We start from the raw sequence: 12,777 nt of genomic DNA, 5'->3' as shown, positions 1-12,777 counted from the left end.
AGGTGCTCTAACTTGGTAGTGAGGACTACAATTCCACTTTCAGAAGTGTGAATAGTTATGTTTGGGCAATGTGTACATACACTGATACTAATTTATACCTAAATTTTATAGAAATAAGATAATTTTGCCTTTAAAAAGACTCAACTCAGTAGTTTTAGAAGTTATCTATCAAAGAATCATCAGTTCAATTTAATTGACTGTGTGAGACCTTCTAATGGTCTAAGTGTGAATCATTTCAACCAGAGTACCCAGTTGACCTTAGACACACCATGACATTAGTGCTCTTCAGGTTAATGTGTTAAATATGACCGGTTTTTCATGAGTGCTATATGTTTTCCTTCTTAAAACTCATTCAAGTCTCATTGTACAAATTTAATTCATTTAAAGAGGATTCAAAAAAAGTATATTACCTTAGTTCAGAAAATTATGTGCTCTAACTTGGTAGCAAGGACCACAATTCCACTTTCAGAAGTGAAAATATTTATATTTGGGCAATATGTACATACACTGATACTAATTTATACCTAAATTTTAAAGAAATAAGAATTTTACCTTTAAAAAGACTTAAACTCATTGTTTTCAGTAGATTTAGAAGTTACCTTTTTTGTGTTTTTATACTTTGTGTGACATAACATTGAATCAAAAGGATGTAATATATCCTTCACCCAATGACTTATTTTTTCTGTCGAAAACTTTTAAAAACATCGTCATCAATTCTGCTGGAAGTGTTTAACTTCTATTTTCCTACCAGGTTGTATTTTGAAAACGGCCTATTTTAATGCAAAGAAAAATTCATTACCAAGATACTGGTAGTAAACAAGTTCTATTCCCTGAATAATAAAGTTGTGTAAAATGTTCACTTCCTTTAATATCTATTCTAGTTATGAAGATCTCCTACTGAAATGAAGTGTGCTCATGAGTTCCATGTTGCCTGCCCTTAGTTAATCCTGTTCAGCTTCTGAGTCACCGTTACACATTGCATTCAGTTGCTTTCTAATTTTTCAGTATATATTTTTAGTTGTTTTTAAATGTTTTTAGTTTTTTAGGTGGACACAATACCTTTATTTTATTTATTTTTATGTGGCACTGAGGATTGAACCCAGTGTCTCACACATGCTAGGCAAGTGCTCTACCACTGAGCCACAACTCCAGCCCAACTTTTTTTTTTTTTTTAATACAATGAACTCCTTGAGCTTCAGTTTTGCATAATGTCAGAGGTTATGGCAGAATTGGTAGAAGGCTTGGAGGTGTAATTTGGAAAGTTTATCTTTAAAATCCCCCTGAAGGGGGTGAGTGTGTGTTTGTGGTGTGTGTGTGTGTGTGTGTGTGTGTGTGTACACACACATACATATATATGTGTCTCAATGGTATTAAATGACTATCCTTTAATTTGTTCTCATTGTACAGCAAAGAAAAAAATATATTTTCACACAGTTCAAAGTGATTCCTAACATTGTCATCAAGGCAAAGAAAATATATCTTCTGTAGTTTAATCTTACATTTTATAAGATGCAGGTTTATAGACATAAAGAGTTAAATGGTAATTGTTTTCATTTAGGCTTGATTTTAGATTGTAATAACTTGGAATCAAATTTAGAACTTGTGACCTTTTGATAAGAAGTGAATGAACTGGCTGAAAGTATGAAATAGCATGAGCAAATAAAATGGATGCTATCAAGAAATACCCCTTTCTCTGCAGCTCACAGTAACTACTATTGTTAATGCCTAAAATTTTCAGGAATAAAAATATTTAATACCTTTGCTCAAAAATGGGATGAATGGTTAGCAGAAAGTTATTAAAATGCATGAATACAGAGAAGTTTAATGGTTGGTGGCACAGTAAATGAGTAGAAGGAAAATTTTAGATGAGCTAATACAAACAAGAAACTGAATCACAAGGGGCTCCAAAAAATAATTGAAAGAGAATGGTAAGGGAAAACAAGTGTTAAAATATAAAAATCTATCAAGCAATTAAGTTTTTATTGATACATGCTATTCTAGACTGTCTTGGTCAGCTTTTTCACCACTGTGACAAAAGGATCTGCCCAGAACAACTATAGGGTAGGAAAAGTTTATTTGGGGGCTCACAGTTTCAGAGATCTTAACCACAGCAGACTTCATTCCTCAGGGCTTGAGGTGAGGTGGAACACCATGGTGGAAGAGTTCAATGGAGGAGAGAAGCTCACATGATGATCAGGAAGCATAGTGAAAGATCTTTGCTTGCCAGATATGCCCTCACCTTCATCCATACCCCACATGCTGCTTCAGTTACCATTCAATCCCATCAGAAGATTAATTCACTTATTGGGTTAAGACTTCTGTGACCCAACTATTTCTTTGAAACTTCTTGCATTGTATCACAATACCCCTTGGGGGATACCTCACATCCAAACCATAACATAGACCTTGGTGATAGAGATTAAAAAAGAAATGTTTTCTGTCTTTAAACAACTAAGGGGAAAATAAGGCTACGTTAAAAACAAAAAAAAATGGCACTGTTGCTTGCATGTATTGATAATAAGTATATGTAATATTTTCTTTAATGCTTATATCTCTTGTTTAGTAGACACCTTCAGCTGAAACCCTAATCTGATACCAGGTTGTTTCCCTTCCATTCTACTTTACAATAGAGATAATACTTCTCCTATAATAATGTATTTTAATCAGCTTTGTCATTGCTGTGACCCAAAGACCTGACGAGATTGGATTTAGAACTGAAAGTTTGAGACTCAAATTTTCAGAGAAATGGGCAGCGGGGAGACATACAAATAGGAAGGGAGAAAGTCAATTTAGCTCTGTTTGCAAATGACAGGATTGTATATTCAGAAAAAAACTAAGACTATTAGGACTGACAAATTAAGTAAAATAGCTGGGTACAAAAATTTAAAAAATATATAATGAATTATATAATGAATTTCCTGAGAAATTATGACAGCAGTTCTACTTCAAAAAAATCAAACAAAAAAAACATACCTAGGAATAAACTTAGCTAAGAAAAAGAAGTACCTCCCATGTTCTTGGATTGGAAAGATTAATGTTAATATGCCTACACTACTCAAAGCAATACCAATGACATTCTTCACAGAACTAGAAGACAACTCTATGTGAAAGCACAAAAGACCCTTGAGCAAAAAGGACAACACTGGGTGCATTAAAAAAAAAAAACTTGATTTAAAAACATACTAAGAGCCATAATAATCAAAACAGCATGGTATTGGCATAAAAACAGACCAGTAAAAAAAGGATGGAGATCCAAAAAATAAACCAAATGTCTACAGCCAACTAGTTCTCGAATAAGTTACCCAAATTATGCACTGGAGGAAGGACAGCCTCTTTAATAAATTGTTTTGGGAAAATTATGTCTACATTCAGACTTAATTAAAACAGGCCCCTATCATTCATCTTATACAAAAACCAATTCAAAAATGGTTCAAATACCTAAATGTCAGAACTGAAATTACCAGAAGAACATGTGGGGAAACATTTCAAGACATTGCTAAAGTCAATGATTTTCTGAACACAACCTCAAATACACAAGAAGCAAAAGCAAAAATTGACAGCCTACAAATCTGCACAGCAAAGACAACAAACAACAAATAGACAAGCTACAGAATGGGAGAAAATATTTGCCAACTATACATCTGACAGAGGGCTAATATCTAGTATATATAAGGATGCCAAATTCTTAAAAGAAATCCATAATCCAATTCAAAAGTGTACATATGATCTGAGTAAACACATCTCAAAAAAAGAAATATAAATGCTGACAAATACACAAAAGAATATGTCAATATAATTAGCCATCAGATAAGTAAAAATCAAAACTACAATGACATACCCTCTCCAGATGACTAGTATTACAAACAAAAATTAAATAACATACTGGGAAAGGTGTGGAGAAAAGGGAACTTTTATATGTTGTTGCTGGTAAATTAGTAAAGCCATCATGGTTCTTAAGTAAAACTGGAGCTATCATATGATCCATATGTCTCATATCTGGGTATATATCCAAAGGAAATGAAAAAGCATACTGTTTTAGTCAGCTCTTTTGCTGCTCTGACTGAAAGAGCCAACCAAAACAACTGTAAAGGAGAAAAGGATTATTTTAGGACTCACAGTTTAAGAGGTCTCAATCTATAGACAGCATAATCCATTCTTTTGGGCTTTAGGCGAGACTGAACATTATGGTGGAAGAGTGTTGCAAAGGATAGCAGCTCACATTGTGATCAGAAAGCAGATCTCTCAAGAGATTCCACTTTCCAGATACAAATATATAACCCAAAGCCATGCCCCCAATTTCCACCTCCTCCAGCCATACCCTACTACTTCAGTTATCAATCAGTTAATCCCTATCACGAGATTATTTCATTGATTGGGTTAAGACTCTCACAACCCAATCATTTCTCCTCTAAACATTCTTGCATTGTCTCACATGAGCTTTGGAGGGACACCTCACATTTAAACCATAACATACCAAAGAGATACCTAATGTCCGTATTTATTGCAGTACTATTCACAATAACCTAGGTGCCCATCAAATAAATGATTAAATATATATATATATATACATATATATATATATATGCGCAATGGAGTATTATTCTGCTATAAAACAGAATGAAACCCTGTCATTTGCAGCAAAATGGATGGAAGTAGAAGACATTATGTTCAGTGAAATAATACACACACAAAAAGACATTCTCTTGTGGAATCAAAAAAAAAAACAAAAAAAAATCAAGTAGAATAGTGACTACTAGAGACTAGGAGTTGTGGCTTTGATCGATGCATGCTGTATGCACGTTTGGAAATATCACACTGAATTTCATTGATATATAATTAAGTTTCATCAATAGATCATCTAGATTTTCCCCACCAAAAAAAGAAAGAAATCACATAATAAATCAAATGGACTTAGACATTTATAGAACATTTCAGAACCCAACAGCTTATATATTTGTTTCATCATACATGGGATGTTCTCCAGAATAGACCATATATTATTGCATAAAATAAGTTTCAAAAAATATTATTCATCATCTCTGACCACAATGGAATAAAACTAGGGAAAAAAAGAAATTTCAGAAATGGTATAAATCCATGTAGATTTAACATGTTACTAAACAGTGGGTGATTGAAGAAATCAAAAAGAATGTTTTAAAATTTGTTGAAAGAAATGAAAAAAGATACATACCAAAACTTACAGAATGCAACAAAAGCAATAAGGAAATTTTATACCAACTAAATATATTAAATTTTTTTTTCAAACAACCAACCTAATGATAAATTTTAAGGATATATAAAGTCAAGAGCAAATCAAAATTATAAGAAATGACATCACAGCAGAATTTGATACCAAAATCAAAAATGAAAAATACCAATGAAACAAAGTGTTACTTGTTTTAACAAGATAAATAAATCAACAAATCTTTAGGTAGGCTAAGAAAAGAATACCCAAATAAAATTAGAAATAAAAAAAGGAGACATTACAACTAACAACACAGAAAGATAAAGGATAATTAGAGACTATTAAAAACAAATACATGCCAACAAATTGTAAAACCCAGAAGAAACAGATAAACTTTTGGACATGCGTAATCTACCAAAATCAAACCATGAAAACAGAAAAAACTAAACAGACCAATGGAAAATAGTAAGACTGAATCAGTAATAAAAAGACTCCAAACAAAGTGCAGGACCAGATAGCTTCCCAGAATTCCATCAAACTACTAAGGAAAAACTAGTAACCATTCTTCTCAAACTATTGCAAAAAGTGAAAGGGAGGGAATTCTTCCAAATTCCTTTTAGGAGGCAAACATTACCCTGATATCAAAACCAAACAAGGGCACAAAAGAAAACCACAGACTGTTTCTCTAATAAATATAGATGCAAAATTTCTCAATAAAATTACTAGCAGATCAAAATAACCAGCATATCAAAAAGATCATTCACCATGATCAAGTGGGATTTATCCTAGGGATGCAAGGATGGTTCACTATGTTAATCAATAAACCCAACGCATCACATCAAGAAAATGAAAAATCACAATTATCTCAATAGATTCAAAAAGGCATTTGATAAAATTCACAATCCATTACTCATTTTAAAAACCCTCAGTAATTCAACAGCAAATCCCATCATAATATACAACTATAATGTACCAATAAAAAACTGGAAAGGAAACCAAAAACTAAACAAACACACACACATACACACACACACAAAAAAAAAACCTAATTAGAGGAATATGTTTCAATGTGACAAGAGACTATAGATAACAAACCCACAGCCAATATCATGAATGAAAAGAAAAAGCTTTTTTGCAAGATGTGCTCTCTCACAACACTTACTTAAAATAGTTCTAGAAGTCTTCACCAGTGCATGCAGGCAGGAGAAAGAAATGAAAGGCACACAAGTAGAAAGGGAGGAAGTTAAATCATTCCTGTTTGCAGAGGACATTATACTATATTAAAAAAAAACCCAAAGTCTCCACTAAAAGAAAATTACAATTGATATTTATAAGATACAAAAATTAACATAATAATTTTTATTTTTCACAATGCTACTGATAATGCTGATAATGAGATTGTTGAGGAAGAGATTGTGAAAGGAAGCCTATTCACAATAATTCTTTATTAGTCTATTTTAGTTATACATAATATTAGGGCTCATTTGACATAATTATACAAGCATGGACTATAATTTGTTCTAATTCAGTCCCAAACGCTCTTTGTCTCTGTTTTAGTAAGCTTTTTCACTGCTGTGACCAAAAGAACCCAACCAGAACATATCAGGAAGGAAAAGTTTGAGGGCTCATGGTTTCAGAGGTCTTAGTCCATAGAAGGCCAGCTCCATTCCACAGGGTTTTTAATGAAGCAGAATGTCATGGCGGAAGAGTGTGGCAGAGGGAAGCAACTCACCTGGTGATCAGAATGCAGAGAGAAATCTCCACTTGCCAGACACAAATATATACCCCAAAGTCATGCCCCCAATTCCTACCTTCTCTAGCTATACCTTACTACTTCAGTTATCACTCAGATAATCCTATTGGGATTAATTCAGTGATTGGGTTAAGACTCAAAACCCAATCATTTCTCCTCCAAACCTTTCACTGTCTCACATGTAAGCATTTAGGGAATACCTCACATCCAAACCATAACCATAGTCTCCCTTCCTCCCTACCACTGTTCCCTTCCTTCTACTGATCTTCTCTTTGTAGTTTTTTTTTAATTAGTGTATTGTAGGTGTACATGAAGGTGATATTCACTGTGGTATATTCATGTATATACATCGGAAAATGAGGTCAGATTCATTCCACTGTTCTTCCCTGTCCCATCCCTCCTCCTTCTACCTCAACTTCCTTCCTCTACTCAATTGATTTCTCAAGGAATTGACACACAAACACACAGATTTTTTTCTGCCTTATTTTGGTGTAGCTTCAAATATCAGAGAAAACATTTGACCTTTGGCTTTCTGGGTCTGACTTACTTAGCATGAAAGTCTCCAGTTCCATCCACTTACCAGTAAACAAACCTACCACCACAGAAATGAAGTTCTATTCAATGAAAGTGACAAAACTGATTTTTTTTAAAAAATCCTTTGGGTATAGACTGAGGAGTAGGATAGCTGGGTCAAATGTGGTTCCATTCCTAGTTTTCCAAGGATTCTCCATACTGATTTCCATACTGTACCAATTTGCAGTCCCACCAGCAATGTATGAGTGTGCCTTTTTCCCCCACATCCTCACCAACACTTATTGTTGTTTGTATTCTGAATAGCTGCCATAGGGGTAGGAAAGACGGTGGAATGCGATGGCCATCATTACACTAAGTACATGTATGAAGACTCAAAGGATGTGATTCTACTTTGTGTACAACCAAAGAGATGAAAAATTGTGCTCTATATGTGTAATATGAATTGTAATGAAATCTATTGACATATATAACAAAATTTTTTTAATTAAAAAATAAACAAGGGCTTGGGATGTGGCTTAAGCGGTAGCACGCTCGTCTGGCATGCGTGCGGCCTAGGTTCGATCCTCAGCACCACATACAAAGATGTCATGTCTGCTGAAAACTAAAAAATAAATATTAAAAAAAAATTTAAAAAAATAAAATGAAATAAAATAAACAAATTTAAGAGGTCACAAGACAATGGAAAGACATCAGTATTCATGAATTGGAAGAAATAATATTGTTAAAAATATCTAGCTGGGCATGGTGGCATTGGGTCTGGAGGCTGAAGCAGGAGGATCACAAGTTAAAAGCCAACCTCAGAAATTTAGCAAGGCCTGAAGCAACTTGGCAAGACCCTGTCTTAAAATAAAAATTTAAATTGCTGGGGATGTCATTTAGTGGTTAAGTATCCTTGGGTTTAATACCCAGTACCAAAAAAAAAAAGTCCATACATCCCAAAGCAAATTATCAATTGAATACAATCCTCATCAAAATCCAAGGATATTCTTCATGGAACTGGAAAAGAAAATCCTACACCTCTGGCAACACAAAAGATCCAAAATTAGCCAAAGCAACCTTGTGCAAAAAGAAGAAAGCTGAGGTTAGAGATATAACTCAGTTTTAGCATGTGCTAGGCCCTGGATTTATCCCTAGCACAACAAAGAAAAGAAAACAAAAACTGGAGATATCATATTACCTGACTTAAAAAACATACTACAAAACCATTGTAAACAAAATAACATGTTCTTGACCTAAAAACAGACATGTAATGCAATGGAACAGAAAAGCACCTTTGGCAAAAGTGCTAAGAACATGCATCTGAGAAAGGACATTCCTTTCAATAGATAACTACTTGGGAAATGTGCTTCTAAGTTCCAATCTTAGCAGTTACAAAAATCAACTGAAAATTTAAATTTAAGACTTGAAGCAATGAAACACTGGAAGAAAATATAAGGAATATGCTTCTGGACTTTGGAATGAGAGAGGATATTTTGAACAAGACCCTAAATGCACAGGAAACAAAAAGAGACAAAATGAGATTTCATTGAAACTAAAAAGCTTCTACATCACAAAGAATCAGAGCACATAGAAAACAAACCTACAGAATGGGAGAAAATGTTTGCAAACATATGTTTGACAGGAGGTTAATATCTTGAAGACATAATGAACTCAAACTAAATTGCAAAATAATAATTCAGTTAATGGTTTGAGGTTGTGGCTCAGTGGTAGAGTGCTTGCCTAGCATGTGCGAGGTGCTGGGTTTGATCCTCAACACCACATAAAAATAAAATAAAATTATAAAAAATAATATTTTAAAACAAACAATAATTCAGTTTAAAAAATGGGCAATATATCTAAATAGACACTTCTAGGAAAACATACAATGGCCAACAGGTACATGAAAAAATGTTCAACATCACTAATCACCAGGGAAATGCAAATCAAAACCACAATGAGGTATCACCCACTTCCAGTAAGAATGGCTATTACAAAAAAGATAAAATATAAATGCTAGTGAAGATATAGAAAAAGAAAGCTCTTGCACACTGTTGGTAGAAATGTAAGTTAGTATAGCCATTATGGAAAACAGTATGGAAAGTCCTCAAAAAATTAAAAACAATCCAGCAATCCCACCATTGGCTATATATCCTGAGGAAATGAGGTCAGTATATTGAAGAGACATTTGCACTCCCATGTTTACTGTGGACTATTCACAAGAGCCAAGATATTTAATCAACTTAAGTGTCCATCAGTTGATGAATGGTTAAAGAAAATGTGTTCCACATTCACAATGGAATAGTATTCAGTCAAATAAAAGAATGAAATTGTCATTTGTGACAACATAAATGGAAGTGGATCATCATGTTAAATGAAATACACTAGGAACAGAACAACAGGTACTGCATAATCTCACTCATATGTGGAATATAAAAGAAATTTCCTCCTAGAAATTGAGAATAGAATGGTGGTTGCCAGATGCTGGGGAGAATAAGAAAAAGGGAAAGATGGAGAGAAGTTGATTGATAGGTACCAAGTGACAGAGTAAGAAGCTTTGGTGTGGTATTTCACAGTAGGGTGACCATAGATAACGATAAGATTTTTTTTTTCCACTGAGGATTGAACCTAGGGGCACCTTGCCATTGAGCTACATTACCAGTCCCTTGTTCTTTTCATTTTTTAAGACAGAGTCCCACTAAGTTTTCAAGGCTGGGCTTGAACTTGCAGTTCTCCCTTCTCAGCCTCCTGAATCACTGTGATTGCAAGTGTGCACCACAACACAGGTTTAGAAGATGTTTAACTCAATTTAAATATTACACAATGTGTAAACATATTAAGAAATTACATGGCACCCATTATTATGTGTAATTTTTATGTATTTATGCATCAGTTGAAAAATAAAATAATAATAATAAAATTATAATAAAAGTGAGAAACAAAGAATCCTAAATGAAAGTGATCTAAGCCCGGCATGGTGGTACATACCTATAATCCAGCATCTCAGGAAGCTGAGGCAGGAGGGTTGCAAGTTCAAAGTGAGGTCCTAAGCAAGTTAGAAACACCCCGTCTCTAACTAAAATTTAAAAAGGGCTGAGGATGTGGCTCAGTGGTTAAGTGCCCCTGTTTTCAATCCTGGTACCCCTGCACACATACACACACAAAGTAATCTAAACTTCAAAGTGGCAAACGCTGAGACCAGTAGGATATGATACATGTATATATTAATTAATAGCAACTACTATAAACTATATTTCAGTTTCTTTTTCTAAGACTCCAGAAATAAATCAAGATGAAACCTATAAAAAAAAAAGTTTAGGGGCTGGGGATATGGCTCAAGTAATAGCGCACTCGCCTTGCATGCGTGGGGCACTGGATTCGATCCTCAGCACCACATAAAAATAAAATAAAGATATTGTGTCCACCTAAAGCTAAAAAATAAATATTAAAAAAAAGTTTAAATAAGTCACAGAAAGGCAAAAATGGAAACAGGAACAAAACTAGAGGGAAAAAAAAACAGGAAATGATATGATGGCATATATAATCTTTAACATATCAAGATTGCTCTAAATGTAAATGACCTGCATGCACTGACCAAAAGACAGATTGACAAAGACAAATTGGCAGGGAGTGGAAAGAAGAAGAAAAGCAAAAAACACCTACTTCACTCTGCCCTGTCTACAGGAAACTCACTTCAAACTCAACGACACAGGTAATAGGAAAAGAATGGACGTTGAAAAATACATACTATGCAAACATTAATCAAAAGAAAGCAGGAGTGGCTGTGTTAAAATTGGTTAAGGCAGGCCTCAAAGCAAAGAAAATTGCTGAAGACAGAAAGACACAGTATATGACAATAAAATGATCAATTCACCAGGAAGACGCAATCACCATAAATGTGTAAATGTCTATACACAAACTGAGCCTCAACATAAACAAAGCAAAATAGTTACACAACTGAAATGAGAACTAGACAACTCCAGTCATAATGAGAGACCTCCACATTCCTCCCAATAACTGATAGAACTAGACAAAAACCAGCAAGAAAATACAACTCAATACCATCAAGAGGCAGTTACAAAAGACTATTTTTTTAACTCAAAGAACTAAATAAAATTAAAACAGATCAAAATATGTGGGATGCGTGTAAGGCAACTGAGAGAAAATTTTATTTTTACTATCATTTATTTTATTGGTTGTTCAAAATATTACAAAGCTCTTGACATATCATATTTCATACATTAGATTCAAGTGGGTTATGAATTCCCATTTTTACCCCAAATACAGATTGCAGAATCACATCAGTTACACATCCACATTTTTACATAATGCCATATTAGTAACTGTTGTATTCTGCTACCTTTCCTATCCTCTACTATCCCCCCTCCCCCCTCCCATCTTCTCTCTTTACCCCATAAACTGTAATTCATTTCTCTCCTTTTTTCCCATTCCCCTCACAACCTCCTATATGTAACTTTGTATAACAATGAGGGTCTCCTTCCATTTTCATGCAATTTCCCTTTTCTCTCCCTTTCCCTCCCACATCATGTCTCTGTTTAATGTTAATCTTTTCCTCCTGCTCTTCCTCCCTGCTCTGTTCTTAGTTGCTCTCATTATATCAAAGAAGACATTTGGCATTTGTTTTTTAGGGATTGACTAGCTTCAATTAGAATAATCTGCTCTAATGCCATCCATTTCCCTGCAAATTCCATGATTCAGTCATTTTTTAGTGCAGAGTAATACTCCATTGTGTATAAATGCCACATTTTTTTATCCATTCATCTATTGAAGGGCATCTGGGTTGGTTCCACAGTCTAGCTATTGTGAATTGTGCTGCTATGAACATCGATGTGGCAATATCCCTGTAGTACGCTCTTTTAAGGTCTTCAGGGAATAGTCTGAGAAGGGCAATAGCTGGGTCAAATGGTGGTTCCATTCCCAGCTTTCCCAGGAATCTCCATACTGCTTTCCAAATTGGCCGCACCAATTTGCAGTCCCACTAGAAATGTACAAGAGTACACTTTTCCCCACATCCTCGCCAGCACTTGTTGTTGTTTGACTTCATAGTGGCTGCCAATCTTACTGGAGTGAGATGGTATTTTAGGGTGGTTTTGATTTGCATTTCTCTGACTGCTAGAGATGGTGAGCATTTTTTCATGTACTTATTGATTGATTGTATGTCCTCCTCTGAGAAGTGTCTGTTCAGGTCCTTGGCCCATTTGTTGATTGGGTTATTTGTTATCTTATTGTCTAATTTTTTGAGTTCTTTGTATACTCTGGATATTAGGGCTCTATCTGAAGTGTGAGGATTAAAATTTGTTCCCAGGAT

This window comes from Ictidomys tridecemlineatus, chromosome 4, assembly GCF_052094955.1.
Source record: "Ictidomys tridecemlineatus isolate mIctTri1 chromosome 4, mIctTri1.hap1, whole genome shotgun sequence".
NCBI lineage: Eukaryota > Metazoa > Chordata > Mammalia > Rodentia > Sciuridae > Ictidomys > Ictidomys tridecemlineatus.
This window is presented reverse-complemented; position numbering follows the sequence as displayed.